Here is a 16,238-nt window from a genome sequence, read left to right as displayed (position 1 = left end):
GACTTACATCTTTCTTTACTATACTGGGTGTCATTTAGATTTTTGGAAATCGAGAGCGTTACGCTGAAAGGGAAGATTTCGAACGTTACTAGCGCCTTTATATTTCGATGAATTTTTAAGATTCATATATCAATCGACTCGGACACTCTCCAGCAATTTTCCAACTTCATTGAAACTTAAGAACTATTGAAAATTTCAAATCTTGTCAAGATCAATAAAAATTTCATATATAATCAATCTCGTGCATTCCTAACACGGACATCAGAATGCATTGCCACGTGCCTTCGGATCCACCGCAAGTTTTACTTTGTGCATAAAAGAAGCAATGCCTTCCGTGTGCGAGTCATTACAGTTTGTGACAGCAGCACGAACTGACGTGCTTTTCGCTCCCGCATTGTTTCTCGGATTTTTTTACCTTCACAGCATGCAGTCGCCATCGGGAGAGCTCCCGGTGGGTCTGCGAGTGTGCATGCTTCGCATGTTTTTGCCGTTCTATGCTTGATGATGGTCGGATGCAGTGGTGTCGGTTGCGATCAGTGTTGTAAAATGTCATTTGCATTCGTTTGTATAATTTTCCCAGAACTTGTTTCAGAAGGTAGCTATCAATTCATGTTGTATGACGAACTTATAGCGGTTAAATGGGCCTACAACTTTGTCAAACGAGACTTTGCTGTAAATATGTAATCTGGGGCGTGGGAGGCAAAATGTCATTCAAATGACATTATGTCAAATGACACGTGACATTTTGGAGAGTTTTCACTCTCCAGCCTTTGATGTTATACTTAGAGCAATGTACCCTTGGACAAAAATATAACCCTACTCAAGCGTTATGAGTACATTCAAAATTATGGAAGAAATTTTGCTTCTAAAGAAAGTTATGAGCAAATTAGTCAAATGACATGCAGATGACATTTTACAAGCCTGGTTGCGATCGATGCAATCGCCTCGCTCGGAGTTCACGGCTGGAGGCTGCGATGGCAGCGGTGGTGGATGAAGAATAATAAAATTAGCCCAGAGAGATTAATTTAGTCTGCTCATCCAGGGAAAGTGATTGGTTTAATAATCCACAACTATCATCACAACTATATAGTAAAAAATCAAATACACTATTGAATATAGAAATTGATTAAAAATAATTATTTTCATTCATTCGCAGTAGGCATTGGCAATTAAATGATACACATTCAGCAATGGTGTTGATATCCATTTTAAATTAGGAAATTTTGCCGTATTACATGTAAATGTTTTAAAATAGTCCGCAAAAAATAATTTCCAGAAGAATATTTTTAATAAACATTATTTTATACTTTGGTTCTCATTTTCTGAGAAATTATATTATTAAACTGAACTCATAGTTTGAAACCAAAACATTAATACAGGTATACCTCGATTATATGGACTTTTTCGATGCAAAAAAGTCCATATAATCGAATTTTCCATATAATCGAAGCAAATTTTTTTTTCTCGAAATTTGTGTTACATGATGAAATAAGTCTTAAAAGTTGAAAGAAAATATCCACATATTGCCTTACAGTCTAATCCGCATGTTTGGGCTCATTTTATGATAACTCAGAAGATTATGATTTTCTATAAGAACGTAACCTTTTTTCCAGCCGCTTGTTTCTAAGATTACATTAGTAATGAAGACTTCGCCCAGCTCAATGTGAGCACACTAATATACTTATTCACGAATTCTAGCTACAGTGCCTTCCTGTTTCAGCAACAAAGCAAACACAGTGGTCGAGAAATGTATATGTTAGATTCAAAAACTGGCTTTATATAGAAGGACTGACACTTGTCCTCTTTTGATTTGATCGCAGCAAATTGAAACCGATGTAAAGTTTTGTCCTATTGTCTCCTTATGAAAATTGGCCGGATTGGACTATGGGCTCAGAAGATATGGCCAAAATGCATTTGTTTATGCAAAAATCGCGTAGAAACAGTCTCACTTTTCTGACACTTATCTTTAAAAGATCTCCTTGCAACAAGTTGCGTTTGATTGATATTCTTAAAAAGAATTTAAATCAATGTAAATAAGGGGCTCTATCCACGTATCAGTGTCATTTTTACAAGAACAAATTTTTCCCGTCTCCCGTCATTTCCAGCCAAAAAATGTATCTCGTTTTATTGTCTCAGTCAATTCTTTGACTTATTTAAGTTCAACTTTTTCACAGAATTCATATTTTAGAATAAAAAAAAATCGAAAAAGTGCCGCACGTTTGAAGAATTGGAATTGGCCTGATTTTAATTCAAAATCGGGCGAATGTTAGGTCAAGCTTGGAAACCAGCACTATTCGTCAAAAAGTATGGCGTCAAAAAGTATGGGTTCTTTGGGAAAGTTGTCCTCAAAAAATTGAAGAATCGATTGAGCGGATAAAAATTGTTGACGGGAAAGGTCAATTGCACAGTGCACCTACACCTGGAATATTATGGGGAATATTGAATGATAAATTGTTATGGCTACTTTGGAATATGTTCGTATATTAAAGCAGGGCTGTATTTTGCAGCGGGTTTTAAAATTCAAAACGACGCACAGTGGCGGGCCCTCATAAAAATCCCGGACAAAACTTGAGACTGCATTCAAAATTTCACCACCGCGCGCTGTTGTATTTTGTACAACACTAACGAAAAACACATCGCTCAAAATACACAGCATGAACGAGTTTGCATGAGCGAACGGTTTAGCAGCAATTGTTTTAAGAACTGCTAACAAGAACATTCTAAAGATATTCAATTTCTTTTCCTACCGTTGAGCGTCAGTATAATCCTTAGGCCTTGTGCTGAACAAATGTGAATACCAGGATATTCGACAACATTTATTTAAACATAAAGACTGCTCGAAGAGTTTTCAGTTTTTTACATTCAAATAATTATCAAGTTCGTCCAGAAGAAATAATGCCAGGTTTGAAAACCATTTGGAACTTTATGTATCACATATTGAAATAAACTCTTTCAGTTTCGTGGATATACCTAAAAAATCAGTCTCAGTGGGTCCGGTTTGCTAAATGTTAATGCATCATCCGTCCTTCTATACTTAATTCCATGCACCAAAAGCAGAAAAAGGTTGGAAGCAAAGATCTAACAGCTAAATATGACAATTTCATCTTATCACTTACTCCGCATACTGTCAGTCTGACAGAGTGACAATTCACTTCACGTTTTCGTATGACAGAGATCACCAAAAATACGCATTATTTTTCACCACCTATTTGTAAGGACGTGGCTGTTGCAGATTAAAGAATTGTATATTTATCATTATAAACAATGAAATTTTCCAACGCGAAAATGGTAAATCAATCAAGTCAATCGAACATATGACTCAGAGTGCATCTCCATATATAACATCACAACATGCCTTACGGGCCTTTATTTGCCTCAATGTACCATAATAAATATAGAATCAATGTAAAATATAACTTACAATATTCAACATCTTTTTAAAACCCCAAAACACAAAAAAAAATTGAGCGGAAAAAATGTCCATATAATCGAGGTAAAAAGTCCATATAATCGAAGTCCATATAATCGAGGGTCCATATAATCGAGGTAAACCTGTACTAGTTTGTGCAAGTAGTTGCAAAAAGACGAGTTGTACGTTTATCCAACGAGGCTATTGAAATTAAATCCTTTATCACTCAAAGACGAACTGTAAACCAGGTATTATGATCAGAAATTGCAAAAATAATTTCTAAAATCTATAAATTCCCTACATTTGCTTGAGTAAATAAGGGTTCAATAGTTAGAAGCAATGCGATTCTAATTATGTATTCAATAATAAGTTTTATTTCCAGAAGTTTTGATAAAAATCGCGTATAATTCTACATAGTATGAATGTTGTCGTTTCCAATATCAATACCTATCCCAATAAAACCCCATAAATTCAAAAGATAAATGTAAATACGTTACGATTATTCAAGTCCTACGTCTACTCTCGGTTATGTTTAAAACATTACCCATTGCTTTTCGGATTGGAAATTGTCTCGACTTCCCTGGGCATAAAAGTATCATCGTGCTAGCCTCATGATATACGAATGCAAAAATAGTAACTTGGCTTAGAAACTTCGCAATTAATAACTGTGGAAGTGCTTAATGAACACTAAGCTGCGAGGCAGATCTGTCACAGTGTGGGGATGTAATGCCAATAAGAAGAAGAAGAATAGTTCTATTTTTTTTTCTCGTATTTTCATATTGCTCAAAAAATTAAAAAAAAACTGATTTTGTTTACGAATGTCCTTTTCTCGAGACGTTTAGGGCTTTAAAAACGCATATTTCGCTTTAGGAACATTGTTCCATTAGGAACATTTTTCATTGTTATGAAGATATATCAATTTGTTAAAAAAAAAAGAATGACACCAATCAAATTGGTATTATTCGAAATAAAAAAAACATTTCTTCGATGTATCTCGGATGTATCAACTTTTTAATGTAGACGTATTTGAAAAATGTTCATAACTTTTGATCGACAGAATATATACTATATATAATAGCCCTGTTTGTCTGTCCGGTGACTAGCCAACCAGACGCAGCACGCGGGTTAAATTCTCACAAAAAAATAAAATACTTGGCACTTCAATTCTTTTTTACTATCAGATGCAGAAAACAAAACCAGTGACAATCTTAGAGAACCAGACACACCATTTGATGAAAAAAAAATCACAGACAACAGACGTTGAATAACTCATGAACCGTTTATATTGAAAAAAAAACTTGCCGTGGGCGCTACTGCGTCCACAAATAAACTAGTTGACTATATTCTTACATCAAATGTTACAATTTTAGGACTCTAGAAGTCACCCAAAAATGACTTGGCTGGAGAAATTGGAAATAAAAATTAAATTATAGTAAAATAAAAATACTGTTTTTTGAATGATGCCCTAACCCAAGTAGGTAAAATTGCTCTGAAACAGCCAACTTGCGAGCTACAGAAAAGATGTTTTTAACAGAGTTGACTGCAGAGTTCGCTACACAGCTTTTTAGAACATTTTATGCACGGAGACGAGCCAGCCTCGGGCTGAAAGTCTCCTTAATAAAGACACAAAAAAAAAAAAAAAAAAAAAAACATTTTATGCCAATATTGCATATTTCTTAGTAAATCTGCATCCTGGACCATAGTGCATTGTAATGATCTTCACAGATGCATCGTGTAGACAGTAACTCGTTTTGCATCCACTTCATCCACGGATGTAAGGAATATAGAAATGACACAAACTGATATTTTCATATAGCTACACTGCATGCTGCTTTAGGTTTTCAATTACGCGTCGGTGCTTCGGTTCAACACTCATCGATCATTTCCATTAACATTAACCACACGTTCATAAACAAAAGGCAGGATTTGCATGTTGCACATTGTATCATCGTATCGAATTTGCATTGCCGCACAGAAATTCCTTCTATCGTTTTATTTTCTGTGTCTTCTGTTTGCATGCGTGTCTCAATTAAATTAACACATTCTGGCATTTCAACCAGTTATCAACAATGTACGAACCAGCCCCCCTTTACGATACCGGTTGACCAACGGAAAACCCACTTTAGCTCAAATTAACTGAGATCGACTGTGTTTTTCCGCGAAAATTTAGTAAACCTTGCAGCGCGGAATACGCTGAGCACACTCACTTCGGCACAGATGTCTTGACTAATTCGCGAACCGAACTGATATGCTTCTGCCCCCAGTCTGTGGTATCATGAGAGCGTGGTGTTCTCAAGTTCCGATAGCTGCTCATGTCACAGCATTATTGCGTAGCGGGGAATCCCTTAACGGCACAGAGTTTCGCTTTATGATTCTTTTTTGGTTTGACTTTTTGATTAGTGATTGTTAGTCATTCCACGCGAAAACAGCCACTCGTATGAATCAACTCTTCTCGATGGATTCATTTCAAATTAAGCAATCAGAAATGAGAAACCATTAATTTTTGAAACAAAATTATATTTTCGTAATTTTTGTATGAGATATTGAAAATGTCTTGAGAAAAGTTATGCCTATTTGTGTTGGTACTAATATTTTATTTTATTTCAAGAAATATTAAAATCGTTATTTTTTCTAGCGACCTAGCGTGTATGTGCTATTGGACTAACAAATTTGACTGTCTGATTAAGTTTTCATTGAATAATTTAAATTCCAACAGCTAAAGAGATGCGCAGAGCTAAACCGGCTTCCGACGATATTCGTTTCAATGCGACTGAGAAATATCCCTTGTCGGTTTGTGTCATCGATTAGCGCCTTAATTACGAGGCTAGTAACAAGTTTCAAGACTCCGCAGCTCGTTGCAGTGACGCTTGGACAACGTTTGTCTTCATTGGGAATGCACTGAAACCGGTCAAACGAGTTTCTCCGCTTTCATAGACGAAGCTTTACAAACAGAACGTTGTGACAACGATGCTGTCGGAAGACGCTTTGTTTATTCTGCGTGTTTCAAGTTGTTTGGGTTATTTTTACTCTCGTGGATTCTAGCATAAGTAATTATGAAGGTAATTCCATAGGTAATGAATCGAAAGCAATTATGGCTGGGTTTCCTGCCCATTAGAGGGCACTGTTTTTTATGCACAAAAAGAGTAGAAATGTGAACTAAACTAATATCAAGTAACAGTCTCATGGCTTCATTGATTTATTATGGTTTGTTAACAGATTTATCGCAGATCGCAGATTTCCGTAACATGAGCTTTACGGATAAGCAAAAAGCTATCTCTGAATTGTAAAAAATACAACTAAGCACCATTTTCATGTTTTATAGGAAGAAATCCTAACGTGTAAATTCATGGCAAATGTCCAGGGGGCCATCCAGAAACCACGTGGTCATATATAGGGGGAGGGGGGTTGGAAAATGACCACGATAAGCCACATGGGGGAATGGGGGCTAGCTCTCGAACCACGTGGTTTTTTTTACACGAAGAGGTTTTGGTGTAGGGTAGATGCCCACGCAACTCAGCGTTAAAAAGACGCAGGTGTGCATCGAGAAAAAGCGGTAACGCAGCGTCGACGCACCGATGCATACCTGCGTTATTTGACCGCTGCGTGCACGTTGGGTTAAAAAGACGCTACGTGGGCATCGGGCCTTAGATCCTATATCCATAAAAAATAAACAGAAAAACAGGTTGCGATACAGTCTTAATTTTCGCAACAAATTTTGAAATGTATAAATGGAAAAATATTTAAAAAAAAATCCGCCGCGCCACGCCACCGCCGCAGATGGTTTTTGGTATCACGCCGCCGACACTTTTGCATCAGCGCACTGCTGCTATAATTTTGAAACAAATTTTTTTTTAAACAATAATCCAATAAAAAAATCTTTAGAAAAAAAAAACTTCTAATAAATTTCTTGTGGATATTCAGGAGGAATCCCGTTATGAAATTTCCTGCAAAAACTTTGACATAACTTCATATAATCCTGATTCTTCTGAATCTTCACGAGAAATTCTTCTTCATTTCCAAGAGAATTTTTCCGCCTCCAGTTTTCTTATTTTTATTTGACACTAGCAGACCCGCAGAACTTCGTTTCGCCTAAAATTGATTCATTCTCTGATTAGTTCCCGAGTTTTTTTTTGCATGGGAGCCCCCCTTTCCAGAAGAAGGGAGGGGCTCCGAACCACCACAGAAGCATATCTTTCCTTCCAAAACCTCCACCAGATTTGGTTCCATTTGCTTGATTAGTTCTCGAGTTATGAAGAAATTAATGTTTGATGTGTTTGGGAGCTCCCCTTTGCAAATTTTGGAGGGATATCTCCGGCTCACACCGATCGGTTCAGTAGTTTCCGAGTCTATAAGGTTCAGTTCAGACAGAAATTCATTTTTATGTATATAGTTTCTAATGAATTTCTTCGCCAAGTTCTTCTGAATCTTCACGAGAAACTCTTCTTCATTTCCAAGAGATATTTTTCGAAAAACAGAACACTTCTAAATTTTCAGCCTCCAGTTTCCCCTGCGAGCAAAGACGTAGGATTACCAATCCGGAGATGGCAAGTTCGATTCTCGTTCCTGTCTAGAATGTTTTCGGGTGGGAAACATTCTCAACACCCTAGGTATAGTGTATCCATTGTACTGGCCACACAAGATACATACTCATGCAAATGCTGGCATAGAAAAGCTTTCACTTTATAACTGGGGAAATGCTAATAAAATATATTAAGTTAAAAAGCAGGCCAAAATCCAGTTGGAGTAAGAAGCCATAGAATAAGAAAAAGAGTTCTAAATTTCCAAAAAAAAATCTTCTGAATTTCCAAGAGATATTAAACGGCAATGCCACATGAAACACTTTGGAATCTCCGTTGATTTTCGTTTTTGGAATTTCAACCAGAAATGCATAGGAATTTTTAATTGAAAATTTTCCGGAATTCCTGTTTTCCGTTCATTGGGTATTCTACCACTAATTTTTCGAATTTTCCAAGGATTTTTTTTTCTTCGGGGCATTATTCAGAATTTCCACGGAAGAGTCTTCAAAAAATTCTTTGAAATTTCGAAGAAAAAATCTTTAGAATTCACAAGGTTTGTGTTTTTTGAATCTTTATCACAAATTCTTCCCAGATTTAATCGGGAATTCATTCTTCTTCGGGAAGTCATTTTGATTTCTTCGTAGGTTGAGCTAAACATTGCTTGAAATATTTACCATGCCAAAATTTAAGAAATTTCAGAAAACTCAGGAATTTTCACAGAAAAAAATACCAAATTCGTCAGCAATTCCTTCAAATTTTCATTTATTTTTTTAAGGAGTTCCTACTGGAAATGCTTAAAAAGTACAAGCGCAAATTCTTTCGTTGTGTTAACTTGGAAATTCATCAGAATTTCCTCGGGAAATTATTTATTGGTGTTTCCGATGGAACTACTGAAAAATTCTAAGAATTTCTTTTGGAAAATGGAAAAATTTCCATTGGAGATTTAGAAGAATATACTTTGAAGATTTATAAAAATTTCCCTAGAATATTGTAGAAAAATCAGCTGGAAATTCTTTCTAATTTATACTGGATTTTTCTCGGAATTTGATGTTTATTGGAATTTTCGTCATTTTGATCCTTCTACCATTAGTTCTTCGAAATTTCTACCGAACATATTTCGGAACTCTTCCACAGAATTTCCGAACTTCTAAAGATTTTTCCGTGGAGACTCCGATAAATTTCTTGTGAATGTTGCGAAGGGTTTCCCTTGCACCTTCAGAATAATTATTCTTGAAAATTCAGAGGAACTGTAGATTTCAAAACTAACCCAAGCAATAAATGTAGGTAATAATTTAGGCTTAAGAAGCCTAGTTTTTTATGATATTTCCGATGACCAAATACTATAGTTGATCGGAAAATTTAATAATGCACCTAAATTTTCTAAATGCATAAAATTCCGGTAGTGCGTGTGAAAAAGGCTATGACATAGAGAAGCTTGTATTTAAAAAATCAACATGAAATTCTAAATAATAATAATGCTTTTTAAAATCATAAAAGGGTCTTGGAACTAAGGACTGGATATTCCTGCGATATGAAAAAATGTTGCAGTGTTCCAGAACAAACACTCAAATTTTTAAAGCAATCTATGTTAAAAATAGTGTTATAATAACGATTGAAATCGAATTCCAAAACAAATCACAACCCTTTCAGGACGGATGGGTCATATATGCCCAGCGTTTTAGATTATCTGTAAAATTATAAAAGAAAGCTAGGAAACCATTTTCTTCAGCAAAATTGTTCATCATCATACATTATACATGTTGGCTTTACAGAAAAATATTGGAGCTCAAGTTTGACTATACCCTGAAACCTCATATATCCGAAACCTTGGGAATACTGAATACTCAAACAAGATGATGTTCAAATATCCATAACAGCTGTACATTGATTGCCTGTAGCTATAAAGCATTGACGCTGTCCTAAAACTGCTCAGTTAATTCTGTTTGAAACAATTGGTTTACTAAACCATTGACTAAACCAATCAAATCCAAATCCAATCCAATTCAAATCCAAATCCAATTCAAATCCAATCCAAATCCAATTCAAATACAATCTGAATACAATCCAAATCTAATCCAAATCCAATCCAATCCAAATACAATCCAAATCCATCCAAATCCAATCCAAATCCAAATCCAATCCAATTCCAAGCCAAATCCAATCCAAATCCAATCCAAATCCAATCCAAATCCAATCCAAATCCAATCCAAATCCAATCCAAATCCAATCCAAATCGAATCCAACCAATCCAACCAATCCAACCAACCAAACCAATCCAAACCAATCCAAACCAATCCAAACCAATCCAAACCAATCCAAACCAATCCAAACCAACCAAACCAATCCAAACCAATCCAAACCAATCCAAACCAATCCAAACCAATCCAAACCAATCCAAACCAATCCAAACCAATCCAAACCAATCCAAACCAATCCAAACCAATCCAAACCAATCCAAACCAATCCAAACCAATCCAAACCAATCCAAACCAATCCAAACCAACCAAACCAATCCAAACCAATCCAAACCAACCAAACCAATCCAAACCAATCCAAACCAATCCAAACCAATCCAAACCAACCAAACCAATCCAAACCAATCCAAACCAATCCAAACCAATCCAAACCAATCCAAACCAATCCAAACCAATCCAAACCAATCCAAACCAATCCAAACCAATCCAAACCAATCCAAACCAATCCAAACCAATCCAAACCAATCCAAACCAATCCAAACCAATCCAAACCAACCAAACCAATCCAAACCAATCCAAACCAACCAAACCAATCCAAACCAATCCAAACCAATCCAAACCAATCCAAACCAATCCAAACCAACCAAACCAATCCAAACCAATCCAAACCAATCCAAACCAATCCAACCAAACCAATCCAAACCAATCCAAACCAATCCAAACCAATCCAAACCAATCCAAACCAATCCAAATCCAATCCAAACCAATCCAAACCAATCCAAACCAATCCAAACCAATCCAAACCAATCCAAACCAATCCAAACCAATCCAAACCAATCCAAACCAATCCAAACCAACCAAACCAATCCAAACCAATCCAAACCAATCCAAACCAATCCAAACCAATCCAAACCAACCAAACCAACCAAACCAATCCAAACCAATCCAAACCAATCCAAACCAACCAAACCAATCCAAACCAACCAAACCAATCCAAACCAATCCAAACCAATCCAAACCAATCCAAACCAATCCAACCAACCAATCCAAACCAATCCAAACCAACCAAACCAATCCAAACCAATCCAAACCAACCAAACCAATCCAAACCAATCCAAACCAATCCAAACCAATCCAAACCAACCAAACCAATCCAAACCAATCCCAAACCAATCCAAACCAATCCAAACCAATCCAAACCAATCCAAACCAACCAAACCAATCCAAACCAATCCAAACCAATCCAAACCAATCCAAACCAACCAAACCAATCCAAACCAATCCAAACCAATCCAAACCAATCCAAACCAATCCAAACCAATCCAAACCAATCCAAACCAATCCAACCAATCCAAACCAACCAATCCAAACCAATCCAAACCAATCCAAACCAATCCAAACCAATCCAAACCAATCCAAACCAATCCAAACCAATCCAAACCAATCCAAACCAACCAAACCAATCCAAACCAATCCAAACCAATCCAAACCAATCCAAACCAATCCAAACCAATCCAAACCAACCAAACCAATCCAAACCAATCCAAACCAATCCAAACCAATCCAAACCAATCCAAACCAATCCAAACCAATCCAAACCAACCAAACCAATCAAAACCAACGCAAACCAATCCAAACCAATCCAAACCAAACCAACCAAACCAATCCAAACCAATCCAAACCAATCCAAACCAATCCAAACCAATCCAAACCAATCCAAACCAATTCAAACCAATCCAATCCAAACCAATCCAAGTCCAATCCAAACTAATCCAAATCTAATCCAAACCAATCCAAATCCAGTTCAAACCAATCCAAACCAATCCAAACCAATCCAAACCAATCCAAATCCAATCCAACCAATCCAAACCAATCCAAACCAATCCAAATCCAATCCTAATCCAAACCAAATCCAATCCAAATCCAATCCAAATCCAAATCCAATCCAAATCCAATCCAAATCCAAACCAAATTCAATCCAAATCCAATCCAATCTAAATTCAATCCAAATCCAATCCAAATCCAATCCAAGTCCAATTCAATCCAAATCCAATCCAAATCCTATACAAATCCAATCCTAATCCAATCCAAATCCAATCCAAATTCAATCCAAATCAAATCCAAGTCCAATTCAATTCAAATCCAATCCAAATCCAATTCAAATCCAATCCAAATCCAATTCAAATGCAATCCAAATCCTATCCAAATCCAATCCAAATCCAATCCAATCCAAATACAATCCAAATCCATCCAAATGCAATCCAGATCCAATCCAAATCCAATCCAAATCCAATCCAAATCCAATCCAAATCCAATCCAAATCCTTTCCAAATTCAGTCCAAATCAAATCCAAATCCAATTCAATTCTAATCCAAATTCAAGTTCAATTCAAATCCAATCCGAATCCAATTCAAATACAATCTGAATCCAATCCCAATCCAAATCCAAATCCAATCCAAATCCAATCCAAATCCAATCCAAATCCAATCCAAATCCAATCCAAATCCAATCCAAATCCAATCCAAATCCAATCCAAATCCAATTCAAATTCAATCCAAATCCAATACAAGTCCCATCCAAATCCAATCCAATTCCAATCCAAATCAAATCCGAATACAATCCAAATCCAATCCAAATCCAAATCGAATCCAATCAAAATCCAATTCAAATCCCATCCAATTCCAAGTAGAGATCACGATCTTGAGATCAATAGCCCTTAACACTTCATACATCCAGTTGGTTTTCACCTTTCAAATTCTGCCAATATAATGAATTGCAAATTATGTTGAACACCCACTCGATGATTCTTATATTCTAGACAACTTTGTAGAAGACGCTAATTTTGCAAATCGCCTGATTTTTGTTTGTTTCACCCGCGATCGCTCGTCTTTATTTCTTTGCCTACCAACTAAATTGACATACCCTTCTTTTGCCGATTCATCTATGAACTTGTCTACATGGCTTACCATTATTTTTTGCCATACATTTTTCTTTTCTCTGGCTTACCATTTTCCTTTGCCAGACATGGCTTACCATAATTTTTTGCCATTTTTGTTGCCGGTTTGAGGCTTACCATATTTTTTTCGCTCCACATATTATGGCTCACCATTATTTTTTGCCATTTTATTTTCCAGCTGAGGTTTACCTTTATTTTTTTTGCCTTTCAGACCTCATGGCTTATCATATTTTTTTTGCCAAATTTTCCTGCGTCCTAGGCTTACCATTATTTTTTGCCCAAATTCTTTACTTTTCAATCTCCTACTAACTTATCTTACCATTCTTGGGAGCAACGACCACGTCATTGTCGTAGCCAAGCAAATCCGTTCACCAACTTATTTTGTTGTTGAAAATAAGCGTTGGACACTTGCAAACAAATGACGTATTCACGCCTCAAGAAACGAACTGATCTTCATTTATTTTCTTTTTCCCCTTCTAACAATCTAGAATTGTATGTCAGCCTACTGAGATTCAATTTCAAATTTCTTCTCATTCGCTTCTTAGTATGCTGGCATTTCAAATGCCTACTACGATAGAATTTCAAATTCGTTATTTATCATTTTATTTTATTTAAACACTATTTTATTTATCAATGAAACCAAAAACCGGAAATGCTTTTTTCAGGCTCACTTTATTCCCCACACCATCCTGAATATTAAGCCAGTGTTCAATATTCAGGTGCTCAGGCTACTCCAAGTTCAGCCCACGATATCTACCAGTTCAATCAAGACTTTTGCAAAGTCCTCATCATCAGTATATACCCAATCCGGTGCAATAAGCATATGATCCTAATTTCCATTAACATGAGATCCAAGATCCCAGGTCCCTAAAATGATCTTGAGTCAACATCAAGATGCACAATGACAATGAAGTTTATTCGCAAACTTTTTTTGAAGCACTGGGTTAATGGACTAGAATGATCAAGTAGTTAAAACATTACGACTTCCAGGACATTTTGTATACCCTAAAAGATCTGTAGTAGCATGTATAAACAATGTTTGATGTCATATCAACTCAATGGACCTACTGGGATATTAAATCATACATCACTCACAAGTTGTTTCATTGGATAAATCGAATGATTCGAACTCAAAAAAGGTCTATAATACTGGAAAATTGTTCGAAAGAAGAAATTTTTTCATCAAACCGACACAGAAATCAAATCTACCTCGAACCAAAATCATCAAAAAAAATCAGGAAGTATCTGCCCGGTCACGAAATATTAGCCTCGACAGTGGCAACCTTCCCACTGAAGGACTGCCTGAAATAAACCACAAGTTGGCTCAGCAGGGGATGTAGACTGTATCTCAGCCCTTCCACTGAAGGGTCTTCTAATCCGTGCGATAGCGACTGAAGGAGAACATTATTTTTAACTCTTAGAGCCTTGTAAAAGGCTGCTTGCTTCGGCTAAGTGCAAAAAGTAAGAAAACGATCTTTTCAAATAACCGCGAATTTCTAGTGATGGTATAAAAAAGACTGAATGCTCTGCGAGCGAATGCATTTTTCTTTTATACTATACTTAATTTTAAATCTTCTCTGCTTCCCAATTGGTGGGCCAATTAGCTAGTGTCTTGTATCCCGCTTCTTTGTCAGCCAAAGCGTCATCATCATCAACGCGTTCGAGAAGGGCTTCTTCTTTTTTACGCTTGTTGCTCGCTGCTGGCGTCTATTTCTTAACAGGACTTTTCGCTTGATACAGGCCAATAAGCCGGGCAAGCGAGCTTAGAATTGCAGTTCAGGTGAGAAGTACGTGTTCTTTTCTGAGACAACATTGTTAGTAGTAGATGGAAGGAAACACCCGGACATGAGATTTCGGGTGATAAGATTTAGAATTGGTAACATGGGACGATCATTCAGTCACGTTCGCTTTGTGTGCGGTCAGTATCAAACAATGTTTTTCTACATATTTTTTCATCAATGCCAAAAAATCCAACATTTGATGAAAAATCGATTGATAGTTTATTAATGTTTGAGCTGTTATCGGTGGTTTTTTATCCAAATAAGATTATGTGAATCTTTAAAGGCATGGTCAAGTGAAGTCCTTCGTCCACTTCGCGGTTAAGTCAGAAAAATTATCCACTGTTAGTTTTAACGCTATTTATGAAAATCACGCATAAAATTTTATCTCTAATCTCTCTATCTTAATCCTATTTTCAATTTTGTACAAACATGTGTAACGTTGAAGTTAAAACATATACTTAAAATCAGTAATATTATAAAAACGAACTCGAAAAAAGACGTTCACTAAATTGTTGTAATGTTCAGCGTAATATTTATCATTGATATTTAACGTGTAATTGCTTAGAATTTAGTTTTGGGTCGCGCGGATTTGGCGCAGAATGGATTTTCATGTCGCCCGGAAATGGCGTGGATTTGATTTTAGTCGGCGCGGATTTGGCGCGAAAATATTTCGGGATCTCCGTAACAACCCTGCAATTTCTATCCCGAAGGGAATTGAAAGCTTTGATATTGATCTCTATCATTGGCTCTCTGAAGAACCGTTTGTTTTTTGGACATACATGCTGCATCATGTGGCTTTTCTTCAGCCTGTCTCGGCTCATCACCGATGCCGGCCGGTCTCGGCTCGACTCTGCTGCTGCTGCCGGTATCTGCTCAGCATTGCTACTTTGTCGGGTCTGTAGGGTGGACTGCTGCTGTACTGGCTAGGTTTCGGCTGATGATGGTGGCTTCGATGACTTCATTCCCTGCTAAAAGGTGTGAGTGCCGATGATGCGGTTGCTTCGCTTGTCCCGGTCAGAATGAAATAGCGCGTTGCGCTATTTTATGGCTTCTCGGTAGACCCAGCGGCTGCTCATTTTCTGGTGTCTGCACCAATCAGAACGTGGTAATGGAATGATGCAAGAATTATGCGGTACCCATATTTATAGGTTCCCTTGATCTCAATCTTTTTCATTGAAAACAGTTTCATGCCTATTGAAACAAGTTTTTCGGGTCTTATCAAGCATGGACATGGAAGGCATACTTGAAATCTGTCGATTGAGGGGCTTACCGCAGAAATTCGAAATTCGAAACTGAGACGAACGCTATTAACGTTTAAAATCTTTCAACACAGCGTAACGCGGTCGATTTGAATATTTTGAAATGACACCCGGTATAGTA

At 36.8% G+C, this 16,238-nt stretch overlaps 1 protein-coding gene across 6 annotated transcripts in view; it reads right to left on the bottom strand.

The window, feature by feature from the left end:
* Positions 1–5,947, bottom strand: part of LOC134212516 (serine protease grass-like) — a 43,177-nt gene extending 37,230 nt beyond the window's left edge. For 2 of the 6 annotated variants that reach the window (XM_062690471.1, XM_062690469.1), the window contains exon 1: positions 5,617–5,947. The gene's annotated coding sequence lies outside the window, so the exon portion shown is untranslated. The other 4 variants (XM_062690470.1, XM_062690474.1, XM_062690473.1 and 1 more) reach the window with 4 other exon arrangements.
* Positions 5,948–16,238: the final 10,291 nt, after the last annotated feature.

Source organism: Armigeres subalbatus, chromosome 2 (assembly GCF_024139115.2).
Source record: "Armigeres subalbatus isolate Guangzhou_Male chromosome 2, GZ_Asu_2, whole genome shotgun sequence".
In the NCBI taxonomy this organism is placed as follows: Eukaryota; Metazoa; Arthropoda; class Insecta; order Diptera; family Culicidae; genus Armigeres; species Armigeres subalbatus.
The sequence above is the reverse complement of the archived record's forward strand: the minus strand, read 5'-3'. Positions and strand labels throughout refer to the sequence as shown.